A 26,181-nucleotide genomic window follows, 5' to 3' on the forward strand; every position below is an offset into this window, starting at 1 on the left:
GTGTACGCTATCCATACATGTTATCTGGGGATACGGTACCCTTTCTCACCTTTGTGCAATCACGTGTAATCCATACTGGGCGTGAGAATGGCTGGCGAGCTGTTAAGCAAGCTACAGCACCTGTCCAGACAAGTACAGGGATTCCCTAGCGAGGAGACTTATTTGATTGTTTTCAATGTTGGGACAGCAATTTTTGGGGAGCACTATACTCTGGAGAATGATAGATGGGGCCCACCATACACTGGAACATTCCAAAGGTGGACATCAGACACTGGAGCAGCATTTACAGGGCCCATTATACACTAGAGCATTAGAAATGGGGCCCATTATGTTTGGAGCATTATTTGGGCCCATAAGACAGTGGAGCTTCATCCATGGGGACCAACATATACTGTAGCATTATGTGGAGCTCATCATATACTGTTTCAAACATTATATGGGACCAATGATTCTGTATGGAGAAATAGATGGGCCTCGTCATGAGATGTAAAAAGTGAGGTATTTTTCATTCGACTATACCGCTATTTCTCTGCCGTATCGGAGCATGATGAGTTGTGGTATGTGTTAAAGGGGCGCTCTTTCGCCCAGGGCACATGAAAACCTGGAGCCAGCCCTCCCCCCCCACAGTTTGTAGCCAAATAACCCCCATTTTTCAGTGCATAACTTGTATTATGAAGTTAATTAAGGTTGACAAGCTTAAGAAAGAAGAATTGATGCTTTTGGCATTCAAATGGGCACTGTAGGTGTGTTTCCTGTCCTCCTCTCACTGCCGACTTTTATTCCCCATTGACTTACATTGGGTTTCGTGTTTCGGGACGACCCCGACTTTTCCCTATAATCGGACGATCTTGCTCGACCCGACTTTTGGAAAAGTCGGGTTTCACGAAACGAAACGCGACCCTAAAAAAACAAAAGTCGCTCAACTCTACTCATAATCAATGATTGGTCTGTGTACCACCAACTAATAAATGATGGGTCTGTGTACAACCTTCTAGCCAATGATGGGTCTGTGTATCACAACCTAATCAATGATAAGTCTGTGTACAACCGTCTAGCCAATGATGGGTCTGTGTACCACCACCTAATCAATGATGGGTCTGTGTATCACCATATAATTAATGATGGGTCTGTGTGCCACCACCTAATCAATGATGGGTTTGTGTACCACCATCTAGTCAATGATTGGTCTGTGCACCACCAGCTAATGAATGATTAGTCTGTGAACCACCACCTAATCAATGATGGATCTGTGTACCACCGCCTAATCAATGATGGGTCTGTGTACTACCACCTAATCAATGATTTGTCTGTGAACCACCACCTAATCAATGATGGGTCTGTGTGCCACCACCTAATTAATGATGGGTCTATGTGCCACCACCTAATCAATGATGGGTCTGTGTACCACCAGCTAATCAATGATGGGTCTGTGTACCACCACCTAATCACTGATGGGTGATGAACCTTTGTGCAACCACCTTAGTACACAATATGATTATTCAATAAAATAAATAATTTTTTTTCATTAATTATGCCCCTAATGTGTTGATTCATCATATCAGTCATTGTACACCACCCATTTGTTCAGCTGCTGGTTTCCTATAGGGATTGATGGTATTACATTCCTCCATCCGCATGGTCCCAGTTCCCTTCTCGTCTCTGTATTATACTATCTGCCTTCGTCTACAGTTTTACAGCAGCAGAAATGTTAACCCAGCTAATCTCAGAAAACATGCTTGCCTGTGTACTCAGTGTAAAATAAATTACAAACAGCCTCCTTGAAAAATAAAGTTCATTATTGAGACCACAGATGGAGTAGGCAATGAAGCCGGAGAATTAAACAGAACATTTTTTCGATGTGCAAAATTCTGTATAATTGTGCTAATTTCACTTGTCTTCCAACATACTTGGCAATAAAACAACTCCAACAAAATGCTGAGCCTCAGAAGTTGTTTATTGCCTCATAAAACCGGGAAACAAAATTATCACTCAAATAAGTGAAATCTGTAAATCGCAGAGAGAGGAGCGGCAACGATGAGAACGCAGCCAGGGGGGCTACACATGTCAGATGCTGGAGAAAGCCCCATGGGGAGATGGGTCTACTGGTCTAAGTAAATGCAGGAATATTTCTCCAGAATTGTTTTTTATCCTTCATTTTATCTTCTGGATGCCTCTCAACGCCGCACGCATTAATGCAAATTTAAATGTGTAGCAAACCTATTATAATTTAAAGCTTGTGTGCCTCTTTAGTGCACATCTGCATGGAGTACAAGCCATGCAAGGTATAGAATGCCAATGTGGCGGCATAGACGCCAACGGAATCCGGATACAAAGCAACTTTACATGAAAACTGCCTAAAATTAGGGGATCAAATGTAGCATTCCGCCAAATCTAAACCTTGCTGTTTTGTGCAAAACTTCTCAGTACAAAAGTTTTGTAATAAAGTCCCAGATACTGGATCCAAAAGGGGGGACAAAAAATGCAAATTGAATATGTAAGGGGCGTTCCAGAGTCCATCCGATAATTTGGGATCAGATGTTGGTAGTTATAGATTTTGGAAAACAGCAAAAGAGCAAAAAGGTTTACCCGTCCAGGCCTCCAGACAAATGCACTATCAGGATGCAGTGGATCCATATAATTAAGATGGCAACACAGGTGCAAGAATACCAATGAGACAACCACTCACAGACTACCAATATATGGAGGGGGCGGTTGCCTGGTATGTTAATGCACAATAAAAAACTTGTATGCGGCGCTGTTCACACTATGGCCATGCACAGCATCCAGGCCAGCCTAGTAGTGACACCCTTCTAATAGCTCAGGCGGGCTGCCCAGCGCTATCAAAATGCATGCCATGTGAACAGACACCGCAGTTTACAAGACCAAATGGGCCCAACTGCACTCTCTGTGCTATTTCAGTGTTAGGATTTAGTGTTAGGTACCCGTAAACGTGGGGACCTTTGGTGCAGGTTACGGGCTCACCTATTTTGGCCAAAATATCAGCTAATACTCCACATTTTTTCATGTGTTTTTTGCACTTTTTATTCAGGGTGCAGTTGGGCCCATTTGGTCTTGTAAACTGCGGTGTCTGTTCACATGGCATGCATTTTGATAGCGCTGGGCAGCCCGCCTGAGCTAATAGAAGGGTGTCACTACTAGGCTGGCCTGGATGCTGTGCATGGCCATAGTGTGAACAGCGCCGCATACAAGTTTTTTATCGTGCATTAACATACCAGGCAACCGCCCCCTCCATGTATTGGTAGGCTGTGAGTGGTTGTTTCATTGGTATTCTTGCACCTGTGTTGCCATCTCAATTATATGGGTCCACTGCATTTGTCTGGAGGCCTGGACGGGTAAACCTTTTTGCTCTTTTGCTGGTTTCTATTATTGGAGGATTTTTAAGACCTCTTTCTGTGCTATTTCAGTAGTTATAGATTTTGCAAAATAAAAACTATAAAGCAGTCTGTAACAAGTGATGTAGGTAGGGGTGAAGCAATGAGTCAGGGGGTAACGGACACTCAAAGCCTCTGGCGCTTATGGAGACACCACTATTATATGGCACGTTATTAAATACGGTATTTGTTACTGGGGTCCAAGGCTTCAAATTACACCTGTAATACATCATGGGAGTGAAACATACAAGAGACTGGGGTCCAAGCATTAAAGAAACAGCAATTTCAGACACTAATGCATCATCAAAACCCAAGAAAGAAAAGAAGAAAATGAGCGCATACCGTGTAAGAGGTAAATCAGTGAATACTGATTGTATACTGTATGTTGAAAACACAGGGGACTTGGGTCACACTATTGTGATAAGAAAAGTGTAAAATCTATCCCATCAGTGCCAAGATGCAGCCAACGGGATGGTCCTATCCAGTCTCTAGTATTAAAACCTCTCCTTAGGTCAGCCGCCCTCAATGTGAATAAGGGCCGACCAGGTCAAGGGCCGACCCGGACAGAGGCCAACCAGGACAGGGGGCAACTGTTCAAACACCCGCCCATGGGAAACTATATAGATGAAATGCCCAACGCAGAAATGCAACCATGTGCTTATTGTACAAAGTGCAAGAAACAACAGAAAAAACAAACAAATGAGTCGGTTCATAAGTATATGTGCAATGTGTTAGAGCATGTTCACACTGTGGTCATGCAACAAAACCCAAGAAAAAAAATGCATCAATAGTAAAAGTAGTGGAGGGGGGAATTTCTTCATCAAACACAGGGGTGGTGAACTTCAGGCCTTTATGGCTCTCGATGACCTCTTATCCAGCTCCCGAGCAGATTCCCAGGGACCATAGCGCTCGAGCAGGCAGATGTATTCTGGTGGCTGCCGGTACATTAATTTCTTCTTGCTCTGTGCGTACGAGCACAAAGTGTTCACTACGGAATGCGGAGATGCGTGCACTGAAAGATTACGTCCTCACACCAGTGCCAGCGTCAGGATGTACTTTGTGGGCAGAGTTAGCGCCCAATTTTAAATGGGGCGCTAACTCTGGGGGGATGTTTAGAGGTCTTTGTTAGAAAATGCATGTTAAAATAGTGGCACTGTATATACCAGCTGTCCGGGACAAGAGGAAAATTCATGCATGCTTGGTGCCTCGAGGTGATCCTCGACTCTGCCCTCTCTTTCAAGCCACATATCCAAGCCCTTGCCTCCTCCTGCAGACTCAAACTCAAAAATATTTCCCGGATCCGTGCATTCCTTGACCATGAAACCACAAAAACACTAGTGCACACCCTTATCATCTCCCGCCTCAAATACTGCAACCTCCTACTCTCTGGCCTCCCCTTTAGCACTCTGGCACCACTCCAAGCCATCCTACTTTCTGCTGCCCGACTAATCCACCTACAGTATCTGCCCGTTATTTCCCAGCCTCTCCTCTATGCCAAGCCCTTCACTGGCTTCCTATTGCCCAGAGGCCCCAGTTCAAAACCCTAACTATGTCATACAAAGCCATCCACAACCTGTTTCCTCCATACATCTGTGACATGGTCTCCTGGTACTTAACTACACGCAAACTTCGATCACCTCAAGATCGTCTTCTCTACTCCCCTCTTATCTCTTCTTCCCATAGCCGCATACAAGACTTCTTCCGTGCTTCCCCCATACTCTGGAACTCTTTACCCCAACACATCAGTCTCTCACCTACCACTGAAACCTTCAAAAAGAATCTGAAGATCCACCTCTTCCGACAAGCCTACAACTAGCAGTGATCCTCTATCTATTATCTATCTATCTATCTATCTATCTATCTATCTATCTATCTATCTATCTATCTATCTATATATCATCTATCTATTATCTATCTATCATCTATTATCTATACATCTATTATCTATCTATATATTTATTATCTATCGATCTATCTATGAGTTATTATATTCTCCTTATTGTCCATTTTATATATTTCTTTCAGTTATTATATTTCCCATTTTTCCTCCCCCTTTTCTTGGTGTTAGTGCTGTATGAGTTAATTTTATCTATACTTGCTCGTTACATTGTATACATCTATGACTTTTATATAATAAAACTACCTGTAATTACAAGACTAATGGTATAAATTCTGATATTCATCTCCCTGTTATTGTTATGATTTCTCTCCTTACGGTTCCTGATATTCCGTGTGCGACTCTGGATACAGTAACATTTATTAATTATGAAAATATTTCTTGGAGTTAAGAAACCTCTCGGTTCTCCGGCGTCTGTGAAGGTTCCTGCCTCCTGCTCCATCTGCTGCTCTTATGTAATTCACTTCCTTTTCTATAATTTTTGAGTTCAACAATTGCAGTAAACAAGTCTCTGTGCGACGTGTTAAGTTTTGCTTTAATTTATTGGCTGTGAAATGTATAAAGCCACGCTACACCACCGCCGTCCTGACACCTGCAGAACATCACTACTTGTTGACATTTTGGACTTCGGGAGGACGAGTGTTTTTCTCTTGTCACATTGTCACAGACATACAAGCCACAGTAAGAAAGTAGTGAGGATTTTGGAAAGTTTCTGTGTTGGATCGAGGCTGTGAGAAAAGTCATATCTAAGAAGAAACAAAACACAAATGTCGCAAGACTCGCAATATGAGGAGCATCTGAGGGATTCTGACGTCAAAACTGCAAATAGAAGATGTCTGCTGATTAACCTATAGGTATAACAGCCATCATGGTAACAAATGTCTGAGGCAGTGAGACAAACCCTGTAGTATCATTGCCACCTGAAATGAAACTCTACTTTATTGTACTTTATGACATCACAAGTTAGGAGAGAGGGACACATACAGTGCAGCACACATCATCTCATACAAAAATATGGCTCCTAGGGAAGTCCATTGACATAGAGTAAAGAACCAATTTCATGGAACTCACAGCCATCCACAGTTTGTCAGTATGATGTCCTCACAGTACATTCCCCAAACATAGTATGACACACAGTATATTCCCTCCACACACATAGTATGAAGTCTCCACAGTACATTCCCCCACACACTAAATGATGTATCTGTAAAGGGTGTACTTGGACTGACTTGTGCCCCACTCCCTTTGCCTAGTCCCTGTTGTTATGTTATGTAGGTTTTGTAATGCTGTTACTGTGTAATGTAATGTGTAAACATATATGTTGTAGGGGAAGTGCAGTACTTAAGCTGGCCCACTAGATGGGGGCACTTTAGCACACTTAGGATAGGATAGGAAGTAGTTAATTTAGGAGGGACTAACTGTGGGTAAGTCAGAGAATTTCCTTTATTCTAGTCAGTAGGGCCTGAGAGCCCGGATAGGGCTGTTGGCAATGCAACGTTCAGCAAAGAGCCCAATCGTCCAGGGCCGGTGGGCCGAAGGTCACGGCAGCAGAGGAATGCAGGGAAGCTCCAATATGTTGCAGCTAACTACATGGGCTGATGCCCTTTTGTCTGGGGTGAAACGGGCAGGGGAACTCCTGAAGATAATTAGGCTGGCCAGAAGGAACGCTGCGGTACCGGACAAGTCGATACGACCCTGGGGCATTCTGAAAGAAGCGAGGGAAAGCACAGGGACAGAAAGGAATGTGCTCTGTGATGATCCCTATGATGTTGCTGTAACTGAGCTTGATGTGCTGAGAATGAAACCAAGTAAACTTGTTTATTTGAAGTTAGAACTGGACTTTGTGTTGCTGTTTAAAACCGTCAGAAGGAAATTCTCAGCAGATCAGAGAGGACCCTGATGGATCTGAAAGCGCAAAGAAAGGTATGCAACAAAGGGGACATTGTATGCTTGTGACGGAGGGCCAGGGTGCGCAGAAACTGCCACCATTGTGGGCCATGACTACGGCCCTGGACCCCCTCAAATATCCACAGTATATTCCCTCCACACACACAGTATGATGTCTCCACAGTATATTCCCTCCACACACACAGTATGAAGTCTCCACAGTATATTCCCTCCACATGCACATTATGATGTCTCCACAGTACATTCCCCACACACTAAATGATGTCTCCACAGTATATTTCCTCCACACACAGAATGATGTCTCCACAATACATTCCCCACACACAGTATGTCTCCACAGTATATTCCCTCCACAAACACAGTAAGACGTCTACACAGTACATTCCCCACACACAGTATGATGTCCCAACAGTACACTCCACCACACGCTATATGATGGCCCCATAATACATTCCCCATACACAGTGTGATGTCTTCACAGTACATTCCCCCTACACAGTGTAGGTAGGGTAACTGACTGGGGGGGTGACCCACTTCTTGCCGCAGACAGACACGAGCCTGATACAGCGTTTGTATTCAACAGGTCCGTTTTTATTGGCCGTCTTTCTGACGACCACCACAATTCACCACAGCAACTATACACTTCTCTTGTACACAGACCCGGGTACCTTCACTTCCTTTGTTACTATAATCGTGGCGTCCTCTGTGGCTCTTTTCACTGTGGCTGCCCTAGGCCCATCCACCACAGCACTTCACCAGTCTGAGTACACTGTCCATTCAATACCCACAGGCTGCCTTTGTCTGCGGCTACCATCCTCTGGGCCACTCCCCGTGACCGCCTCAATTGTCAGTCTTCTCTGGAGCCTTTCTACTGTCTCTATCTCCGCAGCAGAACTTCCTCTCTAGTGTGTTCCCCTCGCTGACTGACCCTCCCAGAACTTTCCCTCGGCCTTTTATACTCCCAGTGCTGGTAACTCCGCCCACTATCACCTGACAGTTTCTCTCACCAATGGCAGTTATTCAGTCCCACTCTTACACTCTCCACTGCCTTCTAATGGTCATCAAACTATCATGCTGCACCCTTTTCTCTTTATCTCAGCGGTTTCACACCTACACTGTGCTACACCTCTGCCTCTCACTACAGGCAAGTCTGTCCGTCAGTCCAACTTCCCTACACTCCCCTTCCTTTATCCATTGTCATCCTCGAAAATCTTGCACTATTCTACAGGAGTGTACCTTCCACCTTTCTCCCTTTCTGTGACCCTTTTCCAATCGGACTGCCATACCTGAGGCCCTAACCTATCAGGTCATCGTCCCTTTATTCTTCTGGGGGTACGTCGTGTACTGGAGGCCTGACTTAAGTACCACTGTCTGTCTCCATTCTCCTTGTCTCTTTGTCCTGCCAACTTAAATAAGTCATGGTCAGCAAACTCCAAGTACCCGGAACCTGTTGAATACACATTTTTTTTTATAACACTTCAACATTTGAAATTTACTGCACATCTTACCATGTTTACTGTAATACGTATTTATCAGAACCTTTTTTTTTTTTTTAAACAAAATGATACATTCTCTAAAATGTTAACCATATGAGGACAAGGGTGTTCCCCCTTCCTTTAAGAAGAACACTCCCTCTAGGCATCCCTGCTGCACCAGGAGTAGGGTATTCTACCCCGTGAGGATGCGGAACAGTCCCCTAGTTGTGCAACGGTGCACTGCAGTCCCGGCAGTCCATTTTACGGGGTACTCCGGTCCACCTCCTGGCGGCCGATGTCTCGCCATAACAGGGGACTCCACAGCCGTGGAGTCTCTGGGATGCTTGCAGTATCTCTGGGCCTCGAGTGTCCCTGATGCTCGAGACCCAGGAGTCCTCGTCTCTTTATGGGGGCTCGTACCCCTCAGGGTAAGTGATGACGGCCACAGCATAGTAGCCACGGGGGCAATAATCTTTGTAATAGGAGACTAGGTCTCCCTCCCGCGGAACCCGGCTGTGCTTGATTGAGGCCACGTTCAGATAAATTTTGTAGCCGGTGGTGAGGTCTCGAACAAAGCTGTAGCCCTTGCCGGTATCCATATACACCAGCCGGCTGTACGACCTAGGAGTAGACATGGCAGCCTCCCCTTTCTCATGGAGCAGTGCCCACACCTCCTGCTCTTTGGCCTTTTTCTTCTCAATAATCTCCGCAACCCAAGCGGAGGGTCCGTTATAGGCCGCAGAGTCCGGTGGGCAGGCCGCAACCCAGAGTGGAGCAGAAGTGGCCGCTGACATTGGGGAGCAGGCTGCAACTGGAGTAGCGGACGGGACAGAAACGGCCACAGGTGTCATCGGGTAGGCTGTGGAGTCGGCCGCAGCCGGGATCAAGGCGACCGTAGGCTCCGGTGAGTATGCCGCAGCCGAGGCCGCGGATGAGACAGCGGCGGCCGCGAATGACGGTAAGTAGGCCGCGGTGATCTGCGACGGGCCAGAAATGGCAGCAGGCTCCGATGAATAGGCCGCGGCCGGAAGATGGAGCACGGCAGGGGCGGCCGCAGGGTGGTTCCGCACTAGCGCCGCTGGGCGGGGCAGCTCGGGATGGATGTCAGGAGCCGTGAAATCATCCAGGGTTGTAGTCGCTGGAGAGTGGGAGGTCGGCCAGGGTAGTCGAGGGCTGGAGTCAGGGCCCGGAGGCCTGTCTTGTGCACTGGGCATGGGGGCGGAATCTGCTTGTGATGCCGCCGGCTGGGACGGGGGAACACTCACCTTCCCTGGCTTTGCGGCTCCTAGCAGGCTTTCCCGCAGCTCCTCCAATAGCCGTGGATCTTCACCCTGCCATCCGGCAGGGCCGGCCTCCAGGCCCGATGGCTCTGTGGGGAGAACAGCTTCTTCCAGCGGCTGTTGAAACAAGGTCCGGGGTATCGAGAATGGCTCCCAGGGGCAGGTGTCCCGATGAGATTCAACCTCCTGACGCCATTTCCACTCCAGGCGTCTGAGGCCACGGCAGCTGCAGCGTCGCATATTGCCCAAGTTCCCGAAGCTCAATGGCGCCAAGCAGCTGAACCCAGTCTCTTCACCCGGGCCACTCCCACTCGTGGGTGGGGCGTTGGTCGGCCTCTCCACCCCTCTTTCAATGTCCAGCATGGGAGGGCGACTGTCTCCTGATGTAGGCCGCTCCCCCAAGGGGTGGATGCGACATAGTCCCAGATTGTCCAATATGACTGCAAACTCCTTTGTTTCAGTCCCACTCTTACACTCTCCACTGCCTTCTAATGGTCAAACTATCATGCTGCACCCTTTTCTCTTTATCTCAGCGGTTTCACACCTACACTGCGCTACACCTCTGCCTTTCACTACAGGCAAGTCTGTCCATCAGTCCAACTTCCCTACAATGGTATGATGTCTCCACAGTACATTTCCCGCACACAGTATGATGTCCCCACAGTGCATTCCACCTCACACAGTAAGATATCTCTAAAGTACTTTCCCCCATACACAGTATGATGTCCTCACACAGTACATTTCACCACACACTCTATGATGTTGTCACAATACATTGCACACACAGTATGATACCCCCACAGTAAATTCACCCCACACAGTAAGATATCTCCACAGTACAATCCCCATACACAGTATGATGTCCTCACAGTATATTCCCCAACATACAGTATGATGTCCCCACAGTATATTCCCTCGCACACAATATGATGTCCCCACAGTATATTTCCCAAAACTGTATGAGGTTCCCAGAGTACATTTCCCACACACATTATGAAGTTCCTACAGTACATTTCATACAGTATGATGTCCACACAGTGTATTCCCTCACACACAGTATGAAGTCCACACAGTATATTAACCCTACACACATTATGATGTCCCCAAAGTACATTCCCCACAGTATGTTGTCCCCACAGAACATTTCCCCACACACAGTATGATGTCAACACAGTACATTGCCCCACACACTGTATTATGTCCACACAGTTAATTTCCCCACATATTATGATGTCTTTACAATACATTACCCCACATGCAGTATGATGTCCCTACAGTGTATTCCCTACAGTGTATTCCCCCACACACAGTATGATAATCTCACAGTACATTCCTCTCCCCACAGTACATTCCCCCACAGTCAGGGTTGCCACTAGGAATTTTGGGGCCCCATACTGACACAATTTTCAGGGCCCCCTTGATACTGCCCAGGTTCCACCCCTCGAACTGTTCACAGCCCCACAGCTCTGTCTTGGAAATATTCCACTTCTCACAAATGATACATTAACAGTTCCCATAACCATATCACACATATAGCCAACAGCTTTTGCTTTGGCCAAAAGATTTTTTAAGCCACCAAAATGACAAGGTAGATTCTTTTGGCAGAGCTCTACTCTTCTCTATCCTATTCCTTAATCATTTGTTAAAATATCCAATACAATTTAGGTATATTTTTATTTATTTTTGAATTTTTAAAATGACCAATAATATCACATACAAGGGACAAATACCACCGCACCATGACCAGACACCATATTGCCACCACATAGTGACCTATAATACCAAGGAACAATTACCACCACACCATGTCCTGACAATATATTACCACCACAGTGACCGAATAATACCACATACAAGGAACAAATACCATCACACTATATCCAGACCACATATTACCACCACAGTGACCGAATAATATCACAATCAAGGGACAAATACCACCGCACCATGTCCAGATCACATATTACCACCACATGCTGACCAATAATACATACAAGGAACAAACCACATATTACCACCACATAGTGACTGAATACTACAATACTGATCATTAATGAAAAAAACACAATACTAATATCACCATAAGTGCCGTTCTACACAGGAGATCTTGACGCATCTGTCACATTATCCAACCCCATCTGTCCCATGATCCTGCCCCATCTGTCCTGTGATCCTGCCCCATGATCAGGCCCCATCTGCCCCATGATCTTGCCCCATCTGTCCCATGATTCTGCCCCATCTGCTCCATGATCCTACCCATCTGTCTCCATTGCATATATCCTGCTCATGATCCTGCACCATGTGTCTACATTCTGCACCATGATCCTGCCCATCTGTCTCCATCCTGTCCCCGTGATAATGCCCCATCTGTCTCCATCCTGCCCCGTGATACTGCCCCATCTGTCTCAATCCTACCCCATGATCCTGCCCCATCTGTCTCCATCCTGCCCCATCTGTCTCCATCCTGCCCCATCTGTCTCCATCCTGCCCCATGATCCTGCCCCATCTGTCTCCATCCTACCCCGTGATCCTGCACCATATGTCTCCATTCTGTCCCATGATCCTGCCCTATCTATCTCCATCCTGCTCCATGATCCTGTCTCCTGTGTCTCCATCCTGCCCCTGTGTCTCCCATCCTGCCACCTGTGTCTCCCATCCTGCCACCTGTGTCTCCCATCCTGCCCCGTCTCCCATCCTGCCCCGTGTCTCCCATCCTGCCACCGTGTCTCCCATCCTGCCCCCGTACCGCTTTCAATAAAAATAAACAAAAACCTCTCTCCTTACCTGGCCGCGCTCTTGCGGCAATGATCCCTCCATGCAGTTCATGCGCACACTCGCTGGTGAATGACAATGACATCATACGCCGGCGACGTGCGTGCTGACGTCAGCTGCCAGCCTCTGATTGGCTAGCGGCTTTTAACTATTGCCGTGCGGGCCTGCACAGCAATAGAGTTTAACTGATCCTGTGTCTCGGACGCAGGTTTAGTTTCTGCACTGGCAGAAGCCTGCCACTGGGGCCCGATGAGCAGTAGAGACGGGGCCCAATGCAAGCCCCCTCTGCCCAAAGGGCCCCATACTCCAGTCAGGGCAGTAATGCCCTGATGGCAGCCCTGCAGACAGTATAATGTCCCAACACTACATTTCCTAAACAGTAAATTCCCCCCACACACAGTATGCTATTTTCACAGTACATTTCCCCTCACACAGTATGGTGTCCCGCCCCACAGTACCTTCCCCCACACACAGTATGATGTATCCACAGTATATTCCCTGATACAGTATGATGTCCCCACAGTATATTCTCTCACACACAGTATGATGTCCCCACAGTATATTTCCCCACACTGTATTATGTCCCCACTGTACATTCCCACACACAATCTGATGTTCCCACAGTACATTCCCTCATACAGTATGATATCACCACAGTAAATGCCCCCACACAGTTATGTCCCCACAGTATATTTCCCCACACAGTATAATATCTTCACAGTACATTTCCCCAACACACAGTATAAGTGGCCATAAACTTGTAAATAACTCATGAAAGAATAAAGTTACATTAAAACCAAGCACACCATTGTTTTTCTTGTGAAATTCTCAATAAGTTTGATGTGTCACATGACCCTCTTTCCATTGGAAAAAATAAATTTAGATCCAAAATGGCCAACTTCAAAATGGCCACCATGGTCACCACCCATCTTGAAAAGTTTCCCGCCTCCCATATACTAATGTGCCACAAACAGGAAGTTGATATCACTAACCATTCCCATTTTATTTAGGTGTATATAAATGGCCTTCCCTGTATATTCCAACATACAGCATGATGTTCCCACAGTATATTTCCCTGCACAGTATGATGTTCCCAGAGTACATTTCCCACACACATTTTGAAGTTTCCACAGTACATTCCCACATACAGTATGGTGTCCACACAGTATATTCCCTCACACACAGTATGATGTCCATGCAGTATATTCCCTCATACATTATGATGTCCACACAGTATATTCCCTCATACAGTATGATGTCCCTACAGTATATTTCCCTGCACAGTATGATGTTCCCAGAGTACATTTCCCACACACATTTTGAAGTTTCCACAGTACATTCCCACACACATTTTGAAGTTTCCACAGTACATTCCCACATACAGTATGATGTCCACACAGTATATTCCCTCACACACAGTAAGAAATTCCACACAGTATATTAAAACACGAAGTATGATGTCTCTGTGGTATATTTCCCCACACAGTATGATGTTCTAACAGTACATTCCTCCTATAAGTATGGTCTCCCCACAGTACATTACCTCATACGGTATATTCCCCCATATGTTATGATGTCCTCACAGCACATTCCCCACACACACAGTATGATGTCCCTACAGTGTTTTCCCCCTCATATTTATGATGTCTTCACAGTGCGCTCCCTAAACACGCACAATATGATGTCCCCACAATACTTTCCCCTCCACACAGCTCTGAAAACTCAGCAAAAAAACCTCTATGTGCACGTATCCTTTGGCTATGTGCATACATCATTTTTATATGATTAAAAAGGAAAGTTTTTTAATAGATCCCATTTTATGTGACCTTTCCTTTTTGCCTATGTGCACACGACGCCTTTTTCAGGTGTGTTCTACCACGGGAATTGCCTGAACACAATCAAAAACATTCAAAATAATAAACATAAACATCTACATATAAAAATTCTATGTGCTGTTCACACGTTCAGGCTTTTGAATGACTTTTAGGCTATGTGCCCACGTATGCAGGAATTTCCTGAGCAAAACCTGATTCCTTCCCAGGAAATCCGCATTTTTATTTTTTGCGTTTTTGTAGCTTTTTTTGCGTGTTTTTTTTCCGGAGCATCCACATTCTCATTGAATATAGTTGTAAATGCATTTTTTTCCTCAAAATTAATTTGCGAAAAAAAAACGCATCATGAGCACAAAAATTGCGGAATGCATTATAAGAATGGGAGGCTTAATGTATGCGTTTTTAAAGCATTTTTGCATGGAAAAAGCGCTTAAAAAATGTTTACGTGGGCACACAGCCTTAACTACACCAGTTTCTAATAATGTCAATCATGTAGAAGTATGGCCTGGACCATTGTTCTGGAGTTTTCTGCTCAGTAGACATCTGTATTTTACAATTCAATTCAATAGAAATGCTCAGATGATATTTTTGGAGTGTTTTGTAATTGTCTTTGCTTACAAGATCTCTAGCTGTTTCTTCATTGTTCAATAGAGTGAAAAAAGACTGAATAAAATAAAAAAAGACTTTGCAATAATCATGAGAAAAATCCTCCTAAAAATCGTCAGTAGCTAAAATCATTAGAAAAATAGTCAGGAAACAACAACAAAAATAGTTTTTGAAACACTCTTTGGCACACAGAAGTCTTTTTGGTGGGTTTTTGGAGCAGAAACTGCCTGAGTGGAAACTGAACAGAAACTCTTCGAGTGCACCTCAAAAATGCAAAACTCCTCAAAAACTTGTATGAATGAAGCCTTGGGCTGGGGCTACACCACAATTTTGGCTATGACAGTGTTTGCCGGCCAAAGATCTCTGCATGGCAATGTTACACCAGAGTGCAGTTCAGGTGATTACGTTGCTACCTTTAGGGAAGAACGGCCACAAGAAAAAATTGAGCATTCCTAGCAACAAGTTTTCCAAATATTGGCCATAGCAAACTATAGGGAATCACACAGCAAATGAAGAAAACGCTCCTTCATCAGTTGAATGATTTTTAAGTTTATAAATCATTGTTATATGCAGCACGTCATCCTGTGTAACCAGCATGTGCTGCAGACAACGTAATGTTCAATGTGAACAGCATGACTGAACAATCGCTCAGAGCACGTGGAAGCGTCGTCAGGAGAATAAGCAACCGCTGAACATGTAATAAATCGGTGGTCAGTTAATGGCTGTGGTCGGGCTTGGTAAATGTAGCCTTATAGTATGGGATATTCTTCTGGGCTCTCTACCCCACCTGAAAAAGTGTCACATACGAGTGGAAAAGAATGAACACGCACCATGCATTTGGTCTTTTGATTGTCTTTTAACACATTCACGTTTGTAAAGATGTGACCAGAGATGTCACTCCGGAGATGTTCACTAGTTAAACCATACAAGTTCCCCCAAAAGCTGGCAACAAAGTCACGACTAAAAACAGCAAAAATGATGCTTCAGGAAAACCACCGCCAGCATCTAAAACCAAAAGAGGGTTACCATGATCAACCAGGGGTTCGATCCCATTTATTAATTTAGCAAGAAACTGAAGACAGAAGGAGGGAGGATCAGACTACACAGGGCTAGTCTGTAGTCTGTAAACGTGGAGATGCATCAATATGAGGAGGAGCTGGAGATGTAAAATAATATTTAAATGTTTGGACTCTTAGGCCTAACTCATTAAGAACGGCATTTAATAAGCCTGTGCCAACGATGGACGTGCTGGAGGAAGCGGAGCCCAGTGCATTAAGAACGGTGTTTTATATAAGCCTGTACCAACGATGGACGTGATGGAGCAAGCGGAGCCCAATGCAGTAAGAACAGGGTTTTATATAAGCCTGTGCCAATGATGGACATGCTGGAGGAAGAGGAGCCTAATTTATTGAGAGGCGCCCACCTCGGTCAATGACTGGAGTAACATTTCTGGAGGAAGGTTATGTTACAAGTGTTAATTAATTTATTGTACAGGCTTTACCCCGTCCTGCCCATTCTCCACCTATATTGTCAGAGCCGGAAGAAACTGGAATAAAAACACTAAAAGAGACAACGTTTTTCAATTTTTCAAATTATTCTATGCCAGAAATGTAGTAAAAAAAAATACTTTCTTGAATTGTAGCCTTAGCCTGGTTTCACATTAACGTTTTTTTGCGCAGCGCATCGTGCGCGTCCATGCGCATTCGTCATACGCACCTATGTTTAACATGGGGGACGCATGGTCTTGCGTTTGTAAGCGTTCGTAAGCGTTTTCGTGCGCATGCGTTTTTTCAAGGTGTGCGCCTAGGCGCACCAGACGCAACCTGTTGCATTTTTGGGTCCGCTGAAAGGCGTAAAAAAAACGCATGTGCACGCTTGCGCACGGAATGCGACAAAATAACACATTACAGTCTATGGGAACGCAGGCGTGCGCATGGACATGCGTTCGTCTGCGTTTTAACCCCTAGAGAACGAATGCACATAAAAAACGTAAACGCATGCAAAAACGCATGATGCGTTTTTTGAATGCGTTTCTATTGCGCACGATGTGAAAGTAGCCTTAGACATCAAGGAGGGGAAGCGTTGGGGTCTTCTCACTATGAGAAACAATTGCACTAGTGGTAAAGAATGGCCTGGCCGAGGCACAGCTGACATTCACCCCGATCTCTGCGCCACTTACTGTCGGCACCAGGTCTATGTTAATCTCTGCGCAGAAAAGTCTCATCAAGGTTATTGGAAAGTTGTACCGTTTCTTTCAGGAGCCCCGTGCACATCTGAGAGCAAAACATTACAGGAAAAGTGAGAGCAGATGAGAAGCCGAAAAAAAAGAAATCTAATTTCAAGGGTCCAGAATTCTCTTTCTTCATAGGTTTTCTGTTTTCTTCTTATCTCTGCTTTCTGATAAACAGTTTTAATAATTAATCAGTGTGTCACACTTCTCAAAATTTCTTCAGTTAATAAATTCATTTGGTGTCCTATCTAAATGTATTTGCATATAACATGGAGTAGATCCATCTGCTAGCACCACGTGCACATATCTGTGGATGTGAGAAGACCCTCGGTGGTGACATCGGTGATCGATTACTATGGACACGCCAGTTTTTTCTGTGAATTAATACTTTAATTTAACACCTACATCTCCAAAATTTTACACACATACACTACTAACATTATTAGTGAGGGACATATAAAAAATATAACGGATCTGCATTGGTTTACTGCATGTAAACCATGTCTCATATCTTGTCAAGTTCTGTAATGATTTTACAGATGCCGACAATTGAACTTTCACCTATTCTGCTATCTATATCTCTATGAAATACAATACCTCCCCGCTGCTGGACCTGCCGCCGCTGAACCCCCCCACCACTGCCATTGGACCCGCCACCAGACCGCACACACACACACGTACTCACATCTCTAGCACAGGCCACAAACCACCCTCTTTCCTGCCGGCTGTGACTGCACAGAGGTGGGTGGGCAGCTGCGGGACACACAGACACTGTTAGGCATCGGGTTCCAGGCGCTGCACAGCAGGAATCCCGAGCCTTGCCGTCGGCAGTCTCCCACTCCCCTCCGGCCGCAGTGGAGCCTGCTCAGCAGACTCCACAATCCCAGCATTGTGTCCACACCAGCATTGTGGGTTCGGTTGCTGCTGTTGCCACCTCTGGTCCAGTTATGGCAATGCAACCTGTCCAGCAGCAAAAGACTCCAGAGTCTAGGTCCTTCCTTCAGTCTACTGAGCACGCTCATGAGACGATCTCCCATTGGGGATCGGGAGTCACATGCTTAGGTCCTTCTCCAGTTCTGATTGGTCCTTCTGGAGGATCAGGAAGGTCCCGGAAGGGCACAGGTATAAAAGGCTTGCATGGCCGCCCCGCCATGTGCTATGATAGACTCCGAGGCTAATGTATTTAGTGTATGTATGATGATGGATGAATGAGCCTGGTGACTGATGCATTATAATTCCCCCCTCCTTGGATATTACGCATGAGTTAGGGTTAGGAATCAGAGTCAGCACATTAGCTCTAACACTGCATAGCACTGCAGTGTTGCTCCTCATCTACAGCTTTCGCCTAGGGCATCGGCCAGTATAGGCCTCCTTGGCCACTGCTACCACAGCGTCTGCTACAGTAGCGCCATGCGCTATGTGTGCACTTTCCAGCACCGTTATTTGGCTGGTTAGTGGTGTCCGTCAGGGCGGACACTGCACACGTTGCAAGCAGTGGTTCATACCACCGTGACCTGTGACACTAACAGGTTGCGGTTGTTCGCCATGTGAAGTAACGGAGCTCGTGCCTGCTAGCACCGGCTCAGTGGTTACCCACTTTTCCCCTACACGCCTTTTCCTCATTGTTCAGCAGCAGTTGGTCACCTCTGCATGGTGGGCCCGGGCTGCGAACGCACCTCTTCTATTATTTCATCTTTATTTATTGGGTGCATTCCGCCAGCCCGTAACATTCATGTACACACACACACACACGTACGTACACACACATGTACACACATATGTACTCACACACACACATGTACACACACACACATATATATACCTATACTATGTGAATACATGTATTCTATTTTAACATGTCAGTGTGATTTTACAGTATAGCTCACTGAATTGCCGACTTTTCTAAATGACACCAGTGCGTATTTCTCGCAAGTCACACGTATGGTCCGTGTGTAATCCGTTTTTTTCTCGCACCCATAGACTTGCATTGGCGAGTCTTGGGCGTAATATGGTGCAAATAGCAGCATGCTGCGATTTCACCCGCACGTATAATACGAGCGAGAACAAAACGGATGATGGGAGCTGCCCCATAGATTAACATTGGTCCGAGTGCTATGTGATTTTTTCTCGCATAGCACTCGTCCGTATTTCTCGCTAGTGTGACTCTGGCCTAATAGGGACATGTCACCACTTCTGTATTTATCACCACTCCTGATTTTGGCTACACATTCGGCCAGGGTCACACTGGAGAGAAATACGGACGAGTGAGAGGCATAAAAAACCTCGCACTAAATATGGACCAATGATTCTCTATGGGGCAGCTCCTATCAGCCATATATTTCTCGGCCGTATTTTATGGTCCGTGCCAATCGCAGCATGCTGCGATTGTCAGCGTATTCCGGCCAAAATACGCCAATGCAAGTCTATGGGTGTGCAAAAAATACGCACTGCACACGGATCAGACGTGTGACTTGCAAGAAATAAGCACCCGGGTGTCCTTTAACAAAAGCCGGCAATTCATTTTGCGAGACAGTAAAATCACACTGACATGTTTAATAAAGAAAGGAAAGAATAGATATATACACATTGAATACATATGTACAATATACAAGAAATATATATATACATGTCATTGAGACACATTATTATTATTATTATTTATTATTATAGCGCCATATATTCCATGGCGCTTTACATGTGAGGAGGGGTATACATAATACATACAAGTACAGTATTCTTAAACAATACAAGTCACGACTGGTACAGGATGAGAGAGGACCCTGCCTGCGAGGGCTCACAATCTACAACGGGATGGGTGAGGATACAGTAGGCGAGGGTAGAGCTGGTCGTGCAGCGGTTTGGTGGATCAGTGGTTACTGCAAGTTGTAGGCTTGTCGGGAGAGGTAGGTCTTCAAGTTCTTTTTGAAGGTTTCCATGGTAGGCGAGAGTCTGATATGTTGTGGTAGAGAGTTCCAGAGTAGACGGGATGCGCGGGAGAAATCTTGTATGCGATTGTGGGAAGAAGGGAGTACAGAAGGAGATCTTGTGAGGATCGGAGGTTTCAAGCAGGTAAGTACCGGGAGACTAGGTCACAGATGTACGGAGGACTCAGGTTGTGGATGGCTTTGTATGTCATGGTTAGGGTTTTGAACTAGAGTCTTTGGGTAATGGGGAGCCAGTGCAGGGATTGACAGAGGGGAGAGGCCGGGGAATAGGGGGGTACAGGTGGATTAGTCGGGCAGCAGAGTTAAGAATAGATTGGAGGGGTGCGAGGGTGTTAGAGGGGAGGCCACAGAGCTGGAGGTTGCAGTAGTCAAGGCAGGAGATGATGAGGGCATGGACTGGGGTTTTTGCAGATTCTTGGTGGAGAAATGTACGGATCCATGAAATATTTTTGAGTTGAAGTTGGCAGGAATCGAAAAGGGCTTGGATATGTGGTTTCAAGGAGAGATCAGTGTCAAGGATAACCCCGAGGCAGCGAGCTTGTGGGACTGGAGAGAGTGGGCAGCCATTTACCTTAATGGATAGGTCTGTTGGGGGGGTCACGTGAGATGGGTGAAAGATGATTAATTCTGTTTTGTCCATATTAAGTTTAAGAAATCTAGCGGAGAAGAAGGATGAAATAGCAGACAGACATTGAGGGATTCTGTTTAGTAGGGAGGTGATATCTGGTCCAGAGATGTAGATCTGTGTGTCATCAGCATAGAGATGATACTGAAAGCCATGAGATTCTATTAGCTGTCCGAGGCCAAAGGTGTAAACAGAGAAGAGCAGGGGCCCTAGGACTGAACCTTGTGGGACTCCGACGGATAGGGGGCGCGGTGAGGAGGTGGTGTGCGAATGGGAGACGCTGAATGTCCGGTCTGCTACGTATGATGCAATCCAAGATAGGGCCAAGTCTGTGATACCAATAGATGAGAGGGTCTGTAGTAATAGGGAATGGTCCACTGTGTCAAAGGCAGAGGACAGCTCCAGGAGGAGGAGGACAGAGTAGTGTCGCTTGGCCTTGGCGGCTAGTAGGTCATTGGTGACCTTAGTTAGGGCAGTTTCAGTGGAGTGGTGTGGCCGGAAGCCGGATTGCAAGTGGTCAAGGAGGGAGCAAGAAGAGAGGTGGGAGGATAGTTCAAGATGGACGTGTTGTTCCAGTAGTTTTGAGGCATAGGGGAGAAGTGATATAGGGCGATAGCTAGATACAGAGGATGGGTCAAGAGAAGGCTTTTTGAGGATAGGTGTGATTGAGGCATGTTTAAAGATTGAGGGGAAAACACCAGTTGTTAGTGATAGGTTGAAGAGATGGGTTAGGGTTGGGATAAAAACTGTGGTGAGGTTTGGGATGAAGTGGGATGGGATCGGGTCAAGTGCACAGGTAGTGAGATGTGATCTTGAGAGTAGAGTGGAAAGTCGATCTTCTGTAATGGTGGAGAAGTTGGTTTTGGGGGAGGAGGGCAGGGCAGGTAGGAGGAAGGACACTGGGGGTTGTTGACCAAAACTGTCTCTGATGTTATCAATCTTCTCCTTGAAAAATGAGGCAAAGTCTTCAGCTGAGATGAGTGGAGAGGGAGGAGGTGTTGGGGGGCAGAGGAGAGAATTGAAGGTGTTGAATAACTGTTTACGGTTGTGAGACAGGGAGGATATGAGAGATGAGAAATAGATTTGTTTTGCTGCAGCGAGTGTGGCCTTGAAAGTAGTGAGGGACTGTTTGAATGTGATGAAGTCCTCATTGAAGTGGGATTTTTTCCATCTCCGCTCAGCAGCCCTGGAAGCCCGCCTCAGTTCCTTGGTCAGACTGGTGTGCCAGGGCTGTCTGTTGATTTTGCGAGTTTTGGTATGTTTGAGAGGGGCAACTGATTCCAAAGCTACTGCTATTGTGGTGTTATATAGAGCGGCAGCAGCATCCTCATTGTGTAGGGAACTTATGTCTGTAAGACATATATATATATATTATATATATATTTATGTTTCATAGAGTTTCATAGAGTTCTACATAGCAGAATAGCCGTTAAATCAATTGCTTCTGTAAAATCAATACAAAACCCGACATGAAATGACACATGGTTTACATACAGTAAACCATTTCATTTCATATATCTACTATATAATCGTCTTATTCTGTCTGTCTGTCTCTCTCTTTGCAACGGAAATCCCGTGTCGCTGATTGGTCGCGCCTGGCCGGACTCGACCAATCAGTTACCGGCGCAGTCCGGCCGCGAATTGGAGCGGAATTTGAACGACGCACGCCACTGCTGCCGTCGGGAGATCTGCAGCGTTAGCCGCTGATCTCCTGACAGCTGCCGCGGCTCATCTCCTGCCGCACGGAGGTCAGCGGCGACACTGCCGGGAGATGACCGGCACTAGCCAGTCATCTTCCGGCTGCGGAAGTATCTCGACCAGCGCTAGCGATCTCGCTCAGTGTGACACGCAGCAGCGGCCAGGCCCCCGCTGTGAGATCGCCGATCGTGGTGGATCGTCCTGGACCATCTTTTGCATTATTCTTAAATCTTCATAAACAAACTACATAGATATTCTAGAATACCCGATGCATTAGAATCAGGCCACCATCTAGTTTTTTTTATATGTCCCTGATGAATAATTAAAGTAGGGAATGTGTGTAAAATTTGGGACATCTAGGTGTTAAATTTAGGGGCTAATTCGTTGTAAAAAAATGCATGGGCTCCTGCAGTAAAATCGCAACCAGAGAGGTAAAGCAGGTGAGTGAGGGCAGATTTTAATAGCCTTGAGAGGGACCATTGTTTTTACCTCACCGCTGCTCAGTCAAGTCCCCCGCTTCAATCCATCAGAAAGGGTTAAGTGGTTTACACAGGGACCGGTGCTAATGCGACCAGCCCCATGTAAACCACTGCCAGAATGAATTATTTCATCTCTGTGCAGCCTCCCTGGCTGCCCGGAGCTGAACTAATGAGCGTGGGAAAGTTTCTGCATTTTTTCCCATGCTCATTAGTTCACCTCAGGTCAGCCGGTGATGTCAGTGAGGCTGCGCGGAGTCCCAGGGCAATGGGAATAGAGAGGATAAGTGCCAGAAAAGGCGCATCTTATAGATATGCCTTTTCTGGGGTGTCTGGGGACAGATTTTTGTAGCCGGGGGGGCCCAAAAGCAATGATCCCTCTCAAGTCTTTTAAAATCTGCCCTCACTCACCTGCTTTACCTCTCTGGTTGCGATTTTACCACGGGAGCCCACACATTTTTTTAAACAACGAATTAACTCCTTAATTTAACACCTAGATGTCCCAAATTTTACGCACATACCCTACTTTAATTATTCATCTGGGACATATAACAAAATACATGAAATGAAATGGTTTACTGTATGTAAACCATGTGTCATTTCTTGTCGGGTTTGGGATTGATTTTACAAATGCTGGCATTTGATTTAGCGGCTATTCTGCTATGTAGAACTCTATGAAATGTAAATATACATATACAGTATATATGTGTCTCATGTATATATATCTAATATATAAAGCTCAAGTGTGTATATATGTATGTATGTATGTGTGTGTGTATGTCCGGGATTGGCATCCGCACTGTCGCAGCTACAGCCACAAAATTTGGCACAGTCACATGCCTGGACCCCAAGAGCGTCCTAGGCTATGTTGTGAGGCAAAGTTTTAACCCCGCGCGTTTCAATTCACCAAACAATTTTGCTCCTATCTACATAATGGGGAAAAAGTGTGTGTTTGTCAAGCCCCGCCCCTCATTATGATGTCATAATGGTTGCCATGGCGACGCTGATGTCATCATAGGTTGCAAGCCCCGCCGCTCATTATGATGTCGTAATGGTTGACTATGGGATGGACGATGTGTGATGGGTATATGGGCACTGGACTATGGGATGGAGGATATGTATGATGGGTATATGGGCACGGGACTATGGGATGGAGGATGTGTGATAGGTATATGGGCACTGGACTATGGGATGGAGGATATATATGATGGGCATATGGGCACGGGACTATGGGATGGCGGATATGTATGATGGGTATATGGGCACGGGACTATGGGATGGAGGATATGTATGATGGGTATATGGGCATGGGACTATGAGACGAAGGATGTGTGATGGGTATTTGGGCACTCGACTATGGGATGGCGAATATGTATGATGGGTATATGGGCATGGGACTATGGGATGGAGGATGGGTGATGGGTATATGGGCATGGGACTATGGGATGGAGGATGTGTGATGGGTATATGGGCACTCGACTATGGGATGGAGGATATGTATGATGGGTATATGGGCACGGGCCTATGGGATCGTGGATATGTATGATGGGTATATGGGCACGGGACTATGGGATGGAGGATAATTATAATTTGCTTTAACTAACCACAGTTAGTTACTATGCCCGGTCACCACCAGGCTCTTCAGCTAGTATATATATATATGTATTCTATGTGTATATCACTATTCTTTCGTTTGGGTTTTAACCTGTCATTGGGCCCCATTATACAGTATGTCCATTTTGTAAGCCTGCGAGAAAATCTCAGCATTCGGATGCCATACGGATTACATACGGATGCTTACATGTGCAAAATATGCGGCCACACCTTGACAACGGATGACATACGGATCACTATTCAGGGGCCATTTCTGCGTATTACGACCGTACAATACGGTCCGTATTTTTATACGTTAAGTGTGACTTCAGCATTATTCTGCACATCCTTGTGGATACCTGCACATGTCTTTTTTAGATGGATGATGTCTGGAATCTACATGACAAAGGGTAAAAAAACCCAAAAAAACTGAATATAATGAGCAGCAATATAAACAGGACTTGCTGGAGAAGCGTTGAGTCATTTTGGACTTCTTCATCCTCTTCAGCCGTTTTCCGGGCAGCTGCTCACTATTAGGCCGGAATCAGACACAACATATAAAAATACGGACTGTATTTTATGGTCGTAATATGCAGAAATGTTCCCTAAAAGTGATCCCTATGTCATCCGTTGGCAAGGTGTGGCTGCGTTATTTGCGCATGTAAGCATCTGTAATACATCCGTATGGCATCTGCATTGCGTTTTTTTCTCACAATGGTTTTGAGGCCTGAAAATAATTTAAATCATCAGCAACCCTATTTATTGCCTTTACAACAAGTGGCAGCCACCAATCTGGCCATTTTCTTGCTGTGCTTGTGTTGGTGTATTTGTGGTTTGTTGGCAAAATGTCAGACAGACTTAGGTTCACCCCAACTGAGCGGGTGCTATACAACTGGGTTTTGTCCCGCTGCTTTGGGCAGCCATACCCAGTGATTGTGGATCCAAGGAGGTGGAGACGAATGTGGGTCCATCCGCTTTTGAGGCAACGCCTCACTAAAGGCCATTTCCACCGCCTCTATGCATCTCTGGGGGACCCATCCCGACAAGTTTTACCAATATTGTCTCATGAGCCTTGCCACCTTTGATATTTTGTTGGTACAGTGCGCCCTGGGATCACCTTTCAGGACACCAGGATGCGCAAATGTATTTCTGCTGAGGAGCGCCTTCTCCTTACATTACGGTATGTATTCCTCCACCTCACACTCTATATTGATGATGTTTCTCTAAATGTAGTATCTAGTTCTGGTTACCAATTTCGATTGTTTTCTTCTTAATATATTCCAAATCAAAACTCTTATTAATAATATGTTATTTTAGTAAAAATCACATAGCCATTGGAACTATTTTAATGTTGTTATTGCATGACTTGTTAGTTACACACTGTTATTTTGATCAATATGATTTCTTTAAAACCTTAATTTTTGTTTCCAAAAGTTTGTTTCTTTTAGCTTC

Source organism: Dendrobates tinctorius, unplaced genomic scaffold (genome assembly GCF_039654945.1).
Source record: "Dendrobates tinctorius isolate UK_male_01 unplaced genomic scaffold, ASM3965494v1 ptg000114l, whole genome shotgun sequence".
Taxonomy (NCBI): domain Eukaryota; kingdom Metazoa; phylum Chordata; class Amphibia; order Anura; family Dendrobatidae; genus Dendrobates; species Dendrobates tinctorius.